Raw genomic sequence first — 16,129 nt, forward strand, 5'->3', positions numbered from 1 at the left:
GACAGCAAACAACCAAACTGCCATCAGATTGCGATTCAGATGTTACTGGATGCTGATTGGTGCACTGCAGTGCATGATGTCACCATTTCCCAACCAAACCCTGTTCACTTCAAACCAGTGGGCAAAGCCTAGATAAGAAAGAAAATGCAAAAGTCTCTCTCGTGAGATAACCAAATGTGTTCTAACTTTGGCAGATTATTTTGTCTTCATATAGAGCCTTATCAGTCATAATAAGAAGCTGAATGAGAGATTGGGTTTTCAGGGCCTTTAACCCCCCTTGGCTACAAAACATATTTAATACTAATAGAACATGGACTGATCACTGTCCTTTTAGTGCTTGTGTAGCAGGAACCATGATTAATCTGGTAATTAACTCTTAACAAGCCCCTTAGTGTCGGTTTACACCCAAGGAAGCATGAAAACCCCCTATGCTTTAAAAAAAATTGCTCATCCAACTGAATAACAGTGCATTCAATTCCAGGGAGCCAGAACGTCATGAGTGTGTTGGGCCTCACAAGCAGTTGCAGGAAATGGGGGTGGGGGGGGGGTGGGGGTGGGGCATCATCCCAATTATGTGTTCGGAATCATTTTATGCAAGTATCTCATATTTGACGCTTCACCCTAAAATGTTTGTTTTTATCAAGCGTTGCCCCAATTATCTGGGCAGTAAACAGCATAATCAGAGCCTCAAGATGACAGAGTAAATTGGAGAGTGGCCTTGCGTGCTGTCTTTGCTTTTCACACTCTTTTGTCAATACCCAATTATCCTCTCTGCTGCTGTTCCCACTGATGTTCCCCATGACTTAAAATAGCTTTTTGGGGGCATTGTTTTCTAATTGCAACAATCCAAAGTGACTTGATGCATTGATCAACTATTAATGGCTTTAAACAGCGTCTAGGCAAAGTTGTGCTGAAGCAGAAGAGGGACCACAGAACACTTTCTGGCGGGGTCACTGCAAAAATGTATTTCTTCAGCCCGTTTGTCATTTCTTTCCCACAAATGACTTAATGTGGCAGTAAAGTTACAGTGAACTGTTTCAGTGGTTCTGACTTCTGTGGCTTGTAAAGGTATTTCTCTTATGAGGACAGCTATATTGACTGCAGGCATCAGATGAAGCATTGGCTTTTTTATGTGCCAGAACACTGAACCTCATACAGTAATTATTGGAAATGCTATCTTCTGGAGCTCCAGGCATGTATGAATCAGTTTTTCAGGATCTAATGTTTGTGAAAAGCACCTCCGTGTTTGTCAAGGACGTTGTGTTTGTCTTACTGCTGCTCATCATTATTAATTCCTGAGCTGTATGTAACCCCATCTTCTTGCTTTTGTGGATATCGATATCAAATCTGTAAGACATAGAATACAAGATATGATATGTTTCACAATGGAACACATCAGTCATCAGCATATTGTCAGTATAGTTACTGAGCAGGTACTGAGCAGTTTTCCAACACTTTGTTGTCACTCGGAAATAGGGTTTTCGCAGGGTGACAAATGAGGAAGACTTGAAATAACATGCTATTTTTGTCTCTGCAACCTTTAGTGGAGCAACTCGCACTGCTAAATATCAACTGAGAATCACAGAGCATTTTCGGTCCTAGTAGGCGGACTTGTGGCCCCCAAAAGCTTTAAATCATCTGGCTCAATGAATCAGAGTCTTGACTGAGCCAAATTGCCTGACTGTGCCCTGCGGGAGAGATAATTGGGTGAAACAGGTTGTTTTGTGCCTTACTGAGGTACAAGAGGAGCTGGAGAAAGGAGAAAACAACATGAACTTCTCATTTTATATAAAACCTCTGAAGCGTGCAGTGTCTAGTTTTTGTTCAGGCTGAGTTTGGGTTTTTCAATAAGGCAGCCAGGAGACTGTAACATCCTGCATGCCTGCAAATGGCTGGGGGCTATTTTTGCACATGAATACAGTTTGGTAAACACATTAAAAATACACGCTTTGATCAGTCTGAGCCCATGTTAAGTTAAATAGCTACGTGTGATGTGGTAAACCTGGCTTGGCCTGCCAATACATTTTGACAAAATCTGAATCAATTGCATGGATTGATATACACAATTGTCACCACCCACAACTCAGCACACATTTTCTGATAAACCTGCAAGACCTAGTGCAGCTGGAGCAAGCTCTGACGTATCATCACCTTTATGCTGATGCTGCTAACATGTTAGCAAACAGCTCTGTCATCGAGCAGTTACTGAGCAACATTAGCGTTCATTTGGAGTCATGTTTCTCTCCACCTTTGGTCTTGGTCTTCGCCAGCACTAAATTTTGACCCACAAGTTTTCTATCTGTGGACATGTTGCCGGGGTGATGTATGTGCAAAATGCCTGGTAATGTGTTGCTATCCTTGTTTTCCAATGGTTGTTTTCCCCGGGTGTGATCTCATTCCCAGCTCTGATGTCGGAGGTAAATAGAAAGCAGCATGTCAGCTGTATGGAGGCATACAGTGGGTTTGTCAATGGAGTCTGGTGTTAATTCTCAGGGGATTCATCCAGACGAGCGACCCCTTTCACATTTGACGTCGTTTGATCCTTTGTTAGTTTATAGTTAGTTAGTTTAAATGTACTGATTAGAGCTGCTTTAAGTTTATTTATTTATGTTAATGGTAGCTACTGTTTTTCTCATTTGGCCAGTTTACACACCATTTGTTTCTGGGAATGTCTCAGCGGCAACTTGGATGCAAATGTAAAAAAACCCCAAAACAAAATATCATTTGGAAATCCACAAAAAATAACAGTTAATTACTGGTATGTTTGTAATGGTCCAGTGATGAATCTGCATTTCCATGTGAGCACCAAGCTTCCCACAATGCAGCAGTTGTTTTCCTTTTAATATCAAGTGCACATTGTGGCCTGTTAAGTGTTCAGTTTCAGCATCTAACTGCTGAGAACTCTTCATGCCAATTATCAAGCCAAGTAAGGAATAAAGTTATGTCCCTTGACCCCACTTATCATTCTGCTGTGTTTTTAAACTCGCACTCTATGGCGAGCAGTTGTACGTGCACACACAAAGCGCCCACACACGGGTACACGCCGACAATCAGACACAGTGAACGCCAGACAACTCTGCAGAGTTGTGATGTAATTAGACTTGTTAATTGGAAGAGAGCCTTTCGCCACCTGCGGCAGTACGAGTGTGGGTTTGTGGTCATCTCTAACAGAAATAGCCCTGTTAATTGTTTTGGTTTCCAGGCGAAGGAGGAATGTGACAATACAGTTTGTAGTTGCTCTCAAGTTGCACCCCAGACTGCAAAACCTGCTGGCATTAATGGGCATTGTGATCAATCTGCAGGGTTTATTGTCATAGCACTGGCAATTTAATTCACATTCTATCCATATAAAAAGCCACTTGAACATCACTGCAAGAATGGCAGCCGTTCAACCACGTACTAAGCACCTGTGTTCACTGACAGGCACGGAGATAAGGAACATCCTGTTAGACAGGAGAAATATTTTACATCAAAAAGTCTGTCTTAAACAAAGACGAGGCAAGAAATACTTTGATAGTTTCAGGGGGTGAGCAGCATAAATGTCATTATGATTTAACGCAGGCCAAGTACCTCCACCCAAAGGCCCTCCTTTAGCAACATTTGCATTTCTGAAAACTTGGTGTTGCTGCTCCAGCCTCTTCACAGGAGCAGAGTCATGCTGAATGTAAATTTCGCTTGACTCAATGAGCTTATTTTTTGCTGTGAATCCCTTATTGAAGATGCCCTAAATGTGCCATGTTGAGGATGCTAACATTAATTGATTTTCCGAGGCTGATCCGAGAATCATAGCAGCTAATTAATCATTTAAAAAAGCAAATTCTTTGGTGGCCAGATTATGATTTGCTAAGAAGAAGTGGTGTGGGTACTGAACTTATGCTGTTTCATTTCCAGGCAGATATGGATTTCATAATGGATAAACACAGACTCACTGTCTGCTTCATTTCCTTCTAATAGAATAAATGTGTTGACTCTCCACTTTTCTGGACCTCAACTTAAAACAAGTCTCCCACACTGGGGTGGGGTCTATTTTGCACCCTATTTCTATACAGTCATAGCTGCTGAAGTCGAGAGAGAGCTAATAGTGTATCTGCAAAACTTATAACATAATCAGAATGTACTTTTCCATTATTAAAACGAGACAAACTTGCTTGTTATCCTCCAACGTTTTAAAGTATAATTTCCTATGATGAATCTGGCTGCTGCAATCAGAATGTGCCTATTAACAATTTAAAACCTTGTATCTTAAAATCGCAAATTTGGTGCCTGGAAACAGGTTTCATGAACCCAAGTCTTGCAGAAGTGGGTCATCCTACAGATCAACATATAATCCTTTAATTATTGAATCAATTTAAAATTCTATGTGAATTAGGAGCTTCTTAATGTTCATAGATAATAAGCCCCTTATTTGAATGCAATTCATTACATTTTACAAACAATTATGGGAAAATATTAATTACATTTTTGTATGGGAGTCAGCAGTTGCAGCTGTTTCAATTCCAATTAGTTTAGCCAAACTTGGGCACAGGCCTGCCATGTGGATTTTCACAGTGGCTGTACACTGTATATGTGTAGTCCAAAAAACTCTTGCCTGTACATTTTTCCAAGTACTTTGGTCAAAAACATATCTGGAGACCTGACTTGAGCCTCATTTAATGAGCGCTGGAAGCCAAGCACATCCACAGATGTAGCATTTCTCCATTTCACTTCCTGTCAGGCATTCAGAATCACTTTTTGCAACCGTTAAAAATGCAAAGGCTGCACAAAAACTTTTCGTTTTTTGTTGATGCACATGCCCAAAAAGACAGTTACACAGTGTGGAACTGACACACTTGGCACCAAATAAGCTACTATCATAGAAATGTTGTCGCCAAGACAGACTGACAGTGATGTACAGTGACTGTCACAGAAAGGCACTGGAGCAGCAGCCCTGGCACAGCTGGTAAAAGAAGCAGCACTGACGTCAAAGTGCAAAGTACAACTAGGTTGATATATGGCCTGAAGTAAATAATAGATAGAAGTTGATTGATCGTCTGTGGAAATGAAGAATAGAAGAGGTTCCAGGGCTCCAACAATTGTGCTTGTTTACAACTTAAAAACAAAAACTGTTGGACTAGACACAAAACTCCAGCATGGAAGGCATTGCTTTTCAAATGTTTGGTCTGTTTTTATTCTGTTCCTCTGGATTATTCAGAAAATAAATCTACAAACAGCAGGATGAAATGATAGTTAAACGCACAGATGCAGTTTGTTTTGCCCACTGCCCCCTGAGCCCAATTACTGTTGTTTACGGGCTCCGGATTTTGTCACATACATATACGGCAAACTGCATGAGTATCACACTGTCCTGCAGAATCACTGGCGCTCGAGGTAAGTAATTGCAAAAATAACCTGTGACAGATAACAAAACAGATTTCAGAGCAGCTACGCAAATGGAGAATTATGGAAAAGATGTATTTTTATTCAGATAAATCTTTGACATTTATTATCCAAAATGGTTCCAGTTTATTTTCTAATCAAAATTAAAAAGATTAGTGGCAGCCTTTTTCACAAGTTCTTGAAAAATGTGCTTGTTCAATACTTGCTACACGTGTTAAAAATATAACTTCAATCACTTCTTAAAGCCTTTACTTTTGTCTGTACAATATCAAATAATACAAGGTTAATAAGGTTTTTTTAGATCCTTCTCTGTGCCAATACTCGCATTGCAGAATGCTTTCAGGTTATCTCTTTGCTGTCACTGCAGATGCAGACACACTACAATTTTGTTAATTATCAAACAACAATGGCCCATTGTTTTCCCCCTGCTCCTTACAGATCTCATATTGCATCTTCATCAAGGCTGCCATTAACTGCGGCGCTGTACTGGACGCCCTCCTCATCCTATCTCCACCTCACCCTCTTCCTGGTGATTTCTGGGTCATGCCACTGAATGTAAGCTTATCATCAGGCGGGCCCACAGAGCTTGCTTCATTACTGAACATGATACTCATTTTCCTTTGGGTGAGTAACTCCATAAAAACCACAATCTCAGATAGGAAGCTTTATTTGTACAATGTTAAAGTCCTTTATAATTCAAACTAGTACCTGCTGGCTCAGATTAGGCTCACTGGGCTCGACGACAAATTAGTACACGCTGTCGCACCCCATTTCACATGCTGCCTTGGCTGAAAGGCACAGCTGGGAGACTTCTGAAATTATTGCTAAATAGAATTTGACCCCTGATAAGGCCTACTATCTATTCTGCCAAGTGTGACATTTTGATGAAACGCTGGATGTCTCAGGAGTGGAGAGCGCTCAAGTATTTTACCCGAGCATTTTGGAGTGCATATTCTTAACTTGTATGCTGGTGAACAAGATATTTATACTCCTGCTTGTGAGTACTTTACTATTTCAAGCTCTGTCTTGACTTTTTTTTAAATTAGACCAAGGCTATTCACACATTGCAGCTAATCATTTTACAGAGCTCTGTGGTCAGTTGGTATTCTCTGAGCAGAAGTTTTTAACCATTTCATGGGTGTTCTCTAAAAATGTAACTAAGTACAGTTACTCAATTACTGTACTTAATTCCAATTTTGAGGGACTTGTACTTTACTCAAGTAGTTCCATGTTCTCATTATTATGCATTATTATTGATTAAACCACCATGTAGTGTAGTAAGTAGCTAGAATGTGCTCCTCCGTGACCAAAAACAAAACATGCTATCTTTAAATGCATTTAGTCAGAACAAAACAATAATATACAAATATATAATGCTGACAGCACGCTGCATAATTGGTACTTTTACTTTTGATGCTTTAAGTATGTTTTCTGATATTTATACTGATATCAATACTTACACACTTCAGTGTGTAGAATTTAGTGGCATTTAGCTAGATGCTGTGTAGGAGGACCTTCAGTGGCTGCAAAACTGGTGAAAAACGTGTGAAGTGCTCTTGAAAGCCAGTGTTTGGTTCGTCCACTCTGGGCTGCTGTGGAAACATGGCGGTGCAACATTACAGACTCCATAGAAGAGGACCTGCTGCCTCTGTAGATATAAAGAGCTCATTCTAAGGCCACGACACTATCTTGTTTTCAGGTGATTCTGCACTAATGAAAACATAATAATGAATATTAGATGGCATTTCTGCCAAATTCTGCCAATAGATCCTTTAAGTATCATTTTAGTTTAGTTTAGTTGAGTATTTTTTATACTCTTACTTAATATTACTTTACCATTTATTACATTTCACCACTGGGTACTCCTGTCTATGGAGATATACCTTCCCTCGCAGAACATGATTAAGGATGATAACTACCAGCGTCTCAAAAGAGTTGTAATGCAATTCTAATGTAAAAACTGAATAGAACTCATTTCTCATGTCGTGTCCTGTAAAGGGACCCTGCACATGGAGCTGTAAAAGACTCTATTCGGACTTTAGGGAGCATTTTTCCAAGTGTGAGTCTTCCTATACAGCCTATTACAGTGGTCACTGCAAGAACGTTAATGCTTGTGGCAAATCATCAAAACACAAAATAAAGAAACTGTGTGTTGGATATGTTTCGCAACAATGTGACAGCTAACATGACATAGCATAGGCCTTTTTTCACAGCAGTATTTTGATTTGTCATAGTAAGAAAAGCAGAGGTGTTACTATTAACATTAACAACAATGGCTTGATTCTGACAGTGTGGTAGTGAGCCACCATGCAGAATACCAGGATCCTGAAACGGAGGCAGCAGAGTGGAATTCAGCCATTATTCATTTGTATTATTTACACCTGTTACTGTAGATTAATACTTATTATGCTGTGTTCTTAAACTTATGCTGTAAGTGCTAAAACTGTTGTTGTCACTTAAGGCTGGTTGGAACAGCTTGAAGATGGGTGGAACTGCGCAGGAAATAACATGATGATACCAAATGCTGGAAAGCTTTGGAGCGTGTTGTGAATGTATGGGCAGTGTTTAAATGTGGTCAGAATTAGAAGGATTTTGTGTTAATTCCTGAGTTAATTGCCCTGCCAGGAGCCTATCTGAGAGGCAGCCAAGATAAGAGCTGATCAAATTGTCTAAATGTTTGAACTGGGCTGCACCAAAAAATAACGTGCTGAAACCAAAGTTGATAAATGGATTTCAGCCATCATTCATTTTATGATTTACACTTGGGCTTTTCCTATTGTAACATGTCAAAATGTCTTTGGGGAAAAAAGCTAACTCTCTCAACCCTGTGGGTGTCTTTGACCAACTTCACACACTTCCTTCTTGCCATCTTAGCTGGGCCGCATCACATTTCTCAGTGTTCCCGGAAAAGTGGTGAGGAAAGCAAAAAGGGACATTGATTTCAGCTGATCTGGATCCAGCCAGAGAGAGCCCTGTTGATTTTCATTCTAGCCATCTAATCAGGGGCTGATTTACAACCAGGATGCAAAGTGAATGTAATTACCAGCATTTAACTACCAGGTAGGGTGGAAGAGCAGCAGTGCTCTGAGTACTGCAGGGCCAAGAATGAAAAACAACCAGCGCTAGTGGCCCTGCGGTTGAGATTTTAGAATGTGGAAAGCACTTCTTCACAGAAGTGTATGTAAATATGCTTTACTGTAAGTGGATGTTTAAAACATGGCTGTAATTGCTCATTCTCTAATTGTCCATCCAGGAATGCAACAAAAATGTATCCAAATGTGTAATTGCGCCAACTCTCTGGTACCCCCTCAGTGGCCCCCAGCTTATCCCAGGATCCTCTTATGAAAACGACTTTACTGCCCGCACTGATGCTGTATAACCGTGCACTGCTCCGCCGGTGCATGCAATTGCGCACAGTGATGGGTGGGAGGCGCTGTAGGGCTTGTGTGAACCAAACAAAGTGAAAGGGGAGGAGCAGCATCGGGAGAAAAGTGGCCACACGGTGTGCCAGCCCGTCCAAGCAGTCGCTTACATCTCAGATCCGCCGCCGCGCAGGGAGCAGCACAGCAAGACGCGTCTGCCAAGTCCTGTCCTCTCCACTTGGTGACGTGCAGAGCGGTGCACAGACAGGCCACTTACCGACCAGCGCACGGCCGCTACCGGTGCACACTGTTGTTCCTTTGGCTGTAAAATGCAACAGCAGTCTTTGCGGGATAAAGACAGCATTCATACATAAGCAGCGCCGTAGCGAAACAAGGACAAACGCCGGGGGACAGGAGCAGCGAGCGGCCGGGGAGGTAAGCGCTCCAGTCAGCGTAGGTGGAAACAGTCGCCACGCTGACTCTATGTACGCTTCATGTTGACGTGCTTTGTGTGAGGCAGGAGTTCGCACGGTACACGGGCACTTGTCCTATCATGAATGAATGAGGAGAGGTTCATCAGTTTCACTGCCACCCCTTCGCCGAGGACCATAGCCTACGAAATGGTGTGTGAGCGGCGCTCACGTTGTGCGCAAGCGCTCCTGCAAGAAAGAAAAAACTAACTTCACGTCTCAGAGCTTGTGACAGAAACCGAATGGGTTAGGGAAATAGTGAAGGACTGGATGCTGTTAAGGTCAGCAGCCTAGGGCAAACAGATGATGATAGCATTTTCTAAAAAAAAAAAAAAAAAAAGAATAAAAAACGCCTTTTGATATGACTGAAATCAGTTAAATATAGTATAAAAAATCTCATAATTTAAGTTACAAAGCCCTAAATAATGAGCAAACTACTATGCAAAATAAGGCAATTAGTAAACTATAATGAACTTATGTTATGGCTTAACTTTTACACTACGTCTTTGAATTTATGGCTGCATACTTTCCCAATGCCATTCACACTCCATAAATTGGCACAATATATCCAGACTGCATTAAAAATAATCTTATTGTTTCCTGGTTGTGCACACTCTGCTGGCCAAGTGTATTTATATAATCCTATTATTCTACAAATGTATATAACTTGTAGCCTGCGCGGCGAGAGTCCTCCAGACAACAAAGCATTACTCATCAGAAGTCCCATGTGCTGTCACAGTGAAGTGCTGTACCCTTGGATGTGAAGTAGAGCAGCGGTTGTAAGGGACACCATGCCTTTCTGTGGCACAAAGTTACAGATGAATCCCGAATCCGTCCATGTAACAAAGCAGCCGCTGGTCCACGACAAGTGGCGTCTCATTTATTTTCTGGCAAGTGGGAAGGTGTTGATGAAAGAATGAGGCTGGTACTAATCATAGCATTATCACATTGAATCTGTGGTCCAAATTTAGCACCATTTTTATGATCACCCCCCCACCCATCAACGCACTTGTCAATCCTCACAGGTCTTGGCACTGATGCCTGTTTATGAGCACCTTCGTGAGCGTGTGGCTATATATAAATAGATGTACAGCCACCTGGCTTGACTGTATGTGTGTGTCTTCCTAAATGGATGCACCCCGGTGTTGTTATTGTATTAACGGGCCGAGCATGTGGAGCAGGAGCAGGACACACTTCCCCACTGCTGACATTTGAAAACCTAGCAGGCTATCGTGAATCAAGGCGGGGATTAAGGGCTTTAGTCCTAGTAGTCCTCCCTGAACAGGCAGGGAGCTCTGCACTCGATGAGGTAAGACAATGCATTTGCCTCAGAGCTGGGGACATTCAGCAGGGGTCTTCTTGCCTCGTCTGCGGTGTATGACGGAGAATTTGCCTCTGCACATTCAGAGTAACCAGTCACTGTAGGTGGATGATTACGCAGCAGCATTATACAGAGGTGTGTGCGTGTGTCAAGCTACAGTACACAGCCTCGTTGTCAGACAAGCCCTACCTCTGCAGAAGTATTGTAGCTTGTCACCAGCTTCTTTGCCATAAACTCAATCAGGCATAATCCCTCTATATCAAACGTGATTTAGTTTGGCCAGGGGAAACGTTTTGGCCCGAGGAATTCATTTAGAAATTACCCAGAGGCATTTATCCTATTAGTAAAGGCCATGTAACAGACGACTCCTGTTGTTATGGTCAGCAAATTACAATATTGGTGCTCAAGGGCGTTTATTTCTTTTTTCTTTCATTTGACGAAGGAGGAGAGCTCCTGTGCAGAGCAAGGGGCTCGTAATTTGATTGGTGTGTGTATGTGCTGCGCTGTAAATACAGGCAAAGAAACTGATGACACGCTGGACTGTGTATTCTTGTACTTGGATGAAGTTGTGATCCACTGCTTTTGCCTCCGGTGATGGACTGTAGTTTAAAGGAGTCCAGAGAACAGAAGCCGTGCCAGGATCCCCCGACAAACATGACCGCGGAAAGCCAGGTTCTGTGTTTTTCATCTCACAACAGTCAGATAAATATAATGGTGCCTCGGCTGCGGTAAGGCAGCAGCTTGGATGAGATGGAGCCATTTCCACTGTCTCCTTTCAAGAATGTACGTCTAATGCTTCTGTTTATCTGCACCCGCTCACCCAAGCAAAATAATGTGTGAATGCAGCCGGCAATTACGCTGATTTTGGTGGAGCAGTGGGTATTAGAAGGCCAATCTGGACCAACCCGCCCCCAATCAAAAGGAAAAGCAGAGGGAGAGGCATTGTGCATCTTTTTATGGCTTTTTTTCTCCTACTTTAAAAAGGGTGCCTTTTTTCGAATTGCATTTCAAGCATGCTCTGAAAAAACCTGAAATCTTTCAGTGTGCACGTGTACTCGACATATAGTTCGTTTGTAGTGCAAATGCAGCGGTCATTCAGAAACGACTGAGAAAAGATGCAATGCATAAGCATAAGCATCAGCAGAAAAGCTCTTTTAATCATTTCTTTGTTGTCCAAAGCTCACCTGGCTAAAAGCCTCTTTTTTTTTTTGGGAGCTCGACAGACAATTATCGTACAGACATAGCTACAAAGGAGAGCTTCCACACACTCGGATGTCACTGTGTTTTAACTGAGCGTGAGATCCGAGCGTGTGGAGGCACTTCTTTGTGTTTTTGGTGAGAAATTTTTCAATGGGGAATAAAATTTGAAGTCATTTGTCCGACTTTAATATCTGAACGTCTGCAGTGGGAAAAGTGCATAGCGGGAAAATAATTTTAATATTAAAATGATCAATATCTCATTTTCCCACAACATTACTCATGCAGGTTACACACGCGGCCTGTCTGCATCTTTTACTAAATTGGAGTAATTTAACTGCCTTTGAATAATATTTATTTTTTGTGCGTGTGTGATTTTCAGATGGCACTTAACCACAGTATTATTTGTGATTTTAAACTCTAAGAGCCTCTTGAACCTAGAGTGCATGATGTTGTTGCACTGCACTTACCACCTAAGTATGAAGAAAATTTTAACCAGAATTGAAATTAAAAGCCGTGGAGGGGTTGGAGCCCCTGCAGTATATTCCATTATTGTTGGTGAAATAATAGCAAGTTACTTAATATCGGCATGAGCAGCCATATTGTTTTATGCTACGTAAGTCTGATTTTGACCAAACAATCAAACTGTGTGGTGGAAGCATTCATTGATTGATTATTTTGACATTTTGGGAAATGTGTAGATACTGCTCTCATATCAGTGCAGTAAATGTGAAGATACCACTAGAGGCCGGTTAGCTTTGCCTTGCTTATTCTGGCACACAAGCCCCCATGAAGCAGCAGCATGCTGTTTTTACAATTCGTTTTTTTTTTCACAGCTTAATTAGCGCGCTTTCGTGGTGCTTTTCGGCGGGTTTGGTAACCTTTAGACCGAGCCAAGCTCGCTGTTTCCCTGTTTACACTCTTTGAGGTAGTAGTAGTAGCTTCACATTTACACCATGCAGACATGAGAGTGGTGTAAATCTTCTTATCTAATGCTTGACATTTCCCAAAATGTCAAACTGTTCCTTTTTAATTCTGAAGGTGGTTGAGTTCCTGCAACGTTTATGGTTCTTGCCCAAATGATGTTTGCCAGTGTAAGCTTGTTCTGACAGAGTAAACAGGGGTCTTGGGTTTGGGTCTTTGTACCCCTTAATTCCGCTTCCACCTGATCACAATGTATATTTGTTGTTCCTTGCTCTATGCTTGCTTATCATTTGAAGTCTCCCAGTAAGCATTGTATTAATAAAAGCAGCCATCGGAGATAAATTGCTGTAGCCACATAAGTGGTGCATGCAGGTAGCTGAGTGCAGCATGTTTATCAAGGCGGTGGCATCTTTAAAAAATTTTTGTTTCCCTTTTCAAGTAGTCGTGCTCAAGTGGCGAGCGCGGCAGCTAAATGACAGCGGGGCCAGACTTAGATGATCCTCACCAGTTTGAAACAACAGCCGCATCCAAGCTCTACCGCCGCCCGCAGTCGCTTAATTGTTCTGACACCAAATCCACCGATGTTTGTTGGCGTATCAAAGGTAACGGGCTTGATAGCAAAAGAGCTGAGAGAATGTTTGATCTGTCTTGAGTTGGTTGGCTGTGTTCAGCTTTGATATCAAGATGATGAAGGAGTATTCAGTGAAAGGAGGAGGGTGGGATATCATTTTCTTCTAAGACAGCAGATTGAGGCCATTTTTTTTTTTTGTTGTTTTTTTTTACCATCAGGTGCCTTTAAGGTAACACCTGTAAATGCTTTGTAAAGTTTGGAATTTCCATTCATACTGGTCTCTGATTTTATTTCTGTAGCCAAGCTATTTGGTGAGCTATGGAGAAACACTACTACTGTCTTGACAAATAGACACTGTTTGCTCTCTGCAGTATGACTGAATACCGTTATTCAGTCACTGGTAGGTGTGACGCCTTTTTCTATGGACAATCAAGATGGATTTGCCCATGTTTCAGACGTTTCAGGGTGAATTTTTCCGTGTTTACTAACGGTGCAGAATCAGCCGTCTGCTATTCCCTCTACAGCCTTTATGCTTTCTTAAATGGGTTTCAGTGGCAGTGATATCTTTCCTTGAATATTCTGTCGAATATTTAGCATCAGAGGTTATTGCAAAGCATAATATACTTGCTAATGTACACAGGAAAGAAGGCCACGAGCAAACGCCGTGCTTCCCAAGCTCTTTAGAGATCAGTGAACTATGAAAGGCAGTCTCTTCAGCTGCCCTCTTGAACACAGTCGCTGAAGGGCTACTGATGCTGGTATCATATTTCTAAAAAGCCTGCAGTTTCCCTGTTCAGAGACGCAAATGGTCTCAAAATGCACTGAGCTCTGAACCTCCTACATCCGTAGAGAGTTGGTAGCTCCCTTTCAAACGTTAGATTGTGCCATTTAAAATGTTTTTAATTGTGGATGTAAGACATTTCAGCAACACTTAACTGGATTCTTTTAATTATGTTTAATAAGTCATCGCTTGTTTTGGTGCATATTTAGCTTACAGCACATTTAGATAAAAAGTAGAGATTTAGCAGGTTTATCCTCTGCTGTCTTTTACTCTTGTAATCCATTTGTTTATTAGCTATTCCCTAAAAATACAAGCAGAACCTGTCAGCGATACCGGCCTTGGTAAAGTGCGTACTCTTTTGTGGAGCCATCCATGTTGTCTGGCGTTACACTGTGTGCATACATGCCATATTTGTTGAAAGCTGTGCATTAGTCCATGTCCTTGTGTTATTGTGGCCTTAATATTTTCTATGTAGTCCATCAGCTATGCTTTCCAGGAAGCAGAGCCAAGCTACGCTGCCCGACAAAATGCTGAGACTCATTAGGCCCTGAGCAAGCAAGCTGACACCAGGAGCCAGGGCCAAGGGCCGTACTTACCAGATAGGGACCCAATTCCAAATTTACGCATAGCTTTAACCCAGTGTCGCTTCATGTGGTGTTTGGAAATATTTGATTTTCTGCAAAAAAAAAAAAAAAAAAAAAAGAGCTCAGTTGGCCAGAGTTAAAAATTTAAGCCATTACCATAATTTTAATACCCACACAAATGGCTTAAATTTACTTGACATGTTTGGGGACAGGAGGGTGAGGATTTGGTTCAGACTCGGCCCTGTGAGGCTTCATCTCGGGGCCCCTGCAGTTTGTGAGCCCGCTGTGCAGTGAGTGGCTCCATGGGGGGCAGGTTAAGCCTGTTAGCCCCATATGATGACACTGCAGGTTTGCTCCATGGATGGAGGAGCGATGGGGAGGGGGGTGGACATGGAAAATCTTTTCTGTCTTGTAGCTCATCACCACCACCACGACTACTGCCTACTGTTTATGCAGGCTCCCATTAAGGCTGGCTACAGGAGTATTTCTGCTCTGCGGCTATCTGACAGCCACAGCTCCCCTGGCATCTCTTTTATGAACCTTAGTCATTTTAATAAGGTGTATTATACTATCTTATCTCTGCCTTGGAATAAACATCATCTATAATAAAATATAAAATCCATTCGAGGTATGTCCAGGCTGTTGAAAATGCAGAATACACCGCCCATTGTTTGAGAGTGCACTGGCCCATAGAAGGACATGCATGTATTATGTAATAATTTATCTGAAATTGAATAATTGAATCTAGCTTGAGGAAAAGCGCAGCTTAAAAGAAGCCTGCTGGAGCAGGTTTCGAGGTGCAATGTCAGGCTCAAACCAGATCTGTCTGCTTGAGGCAAACCAGACTTCAAATTACTTCAAGAGGAAAACAAATTTCACCGGTCACTGAAGTCACTTGAACTCATTTCCCCCTCGCCTTTCTTCTCAGAACCATGGGAAATTGCAATAAAACTATTTGAGCCTTGCTACTGTCATTTGAGCGCTGCCACTACATAACACGGTATATAGTTTATGTGCTGCGGTAATTGCACTGTGGAGTGTTTTCGCCTTGATTTTCTCATTTGTCTTTGCGTTCACGAGAAAAATATTTGAAAAAATTTGTCATCAAGCCGGCCATCCAAGGAATCTTCTGAAATCATTCTAACACCATTACACATTAGAAAGAATAACCAGAACTGACAGGTTTTTGTTTGCGTGCATCTCGTGATGTCGCGCCTTCTTAATCCTCCGCCGTTCGTTTTGTTTTGAGGAGTTTGCTCATTCTGTAAGACCTGAAGTCATTTGTCTCCTGTACGGAATGAATATGTAAATAGTTCACCATTAATAGAAGTATACATAACAGCGGCTCACAGCCACGTCTGATTTGCATACTCCAACAGTGCAAGTTGAAAGGTGGCTTCTGAGTTAAGAGGCTACATAAATCATACGCTGGCTCGAGTTGTGATGTGCATCTGTAATAACACCCTATTTACAACCTGTTTACCTGAGCCCGCATGTATTCTTCCAGGGACTAGACCAGCTCATAAAATACTGGCCCCATCCC

At 41.9% G+C, this 16,129-nt stretch overlaps 1 protein-coding gene across 3 annotated transcripts in view; it reads left to right on the forward strand.

Annotated features, from left to right (window-relative positions):
- The first annotated feature begins 8,869 nt into the window (after positions 1-8,869).
- klhl29 (kelch like family member 29) overlaps positions 8,870-16,129 on the forward strand; it is a 194,260-nt gene continuing 187,000 nt past the window's right edge. The window contains exon 1 of one of the 3 annotated variants that reach the window (XM_076755522.1): positions 8,870-9,173. The gene's annotated coding sequence lies outside the window, so the exon portion shown is untranslated. The remainder of the gene's footprint in view (positions 9,174-16,129) is intronic. The other 2 variants (XM_076755521.1, XM_076755523.1) reach the window with 2 other exon arrangements.

This window comes from Chaetodon auriga, chromosome 18, assembly GCF_051107435.1.
Source record: "Chaetodon auriga isolate fChaAug3 chromosome 18, fChaAug3.hap1, whole genome shotgun sequence".
Taxonomy (NCBI): Eukaryota; Metazoa; Chordata; class Actinopteri; order Chaetodontiformes; family Chaetodontidae; genus Chaetodon; species Chaetodon auriga.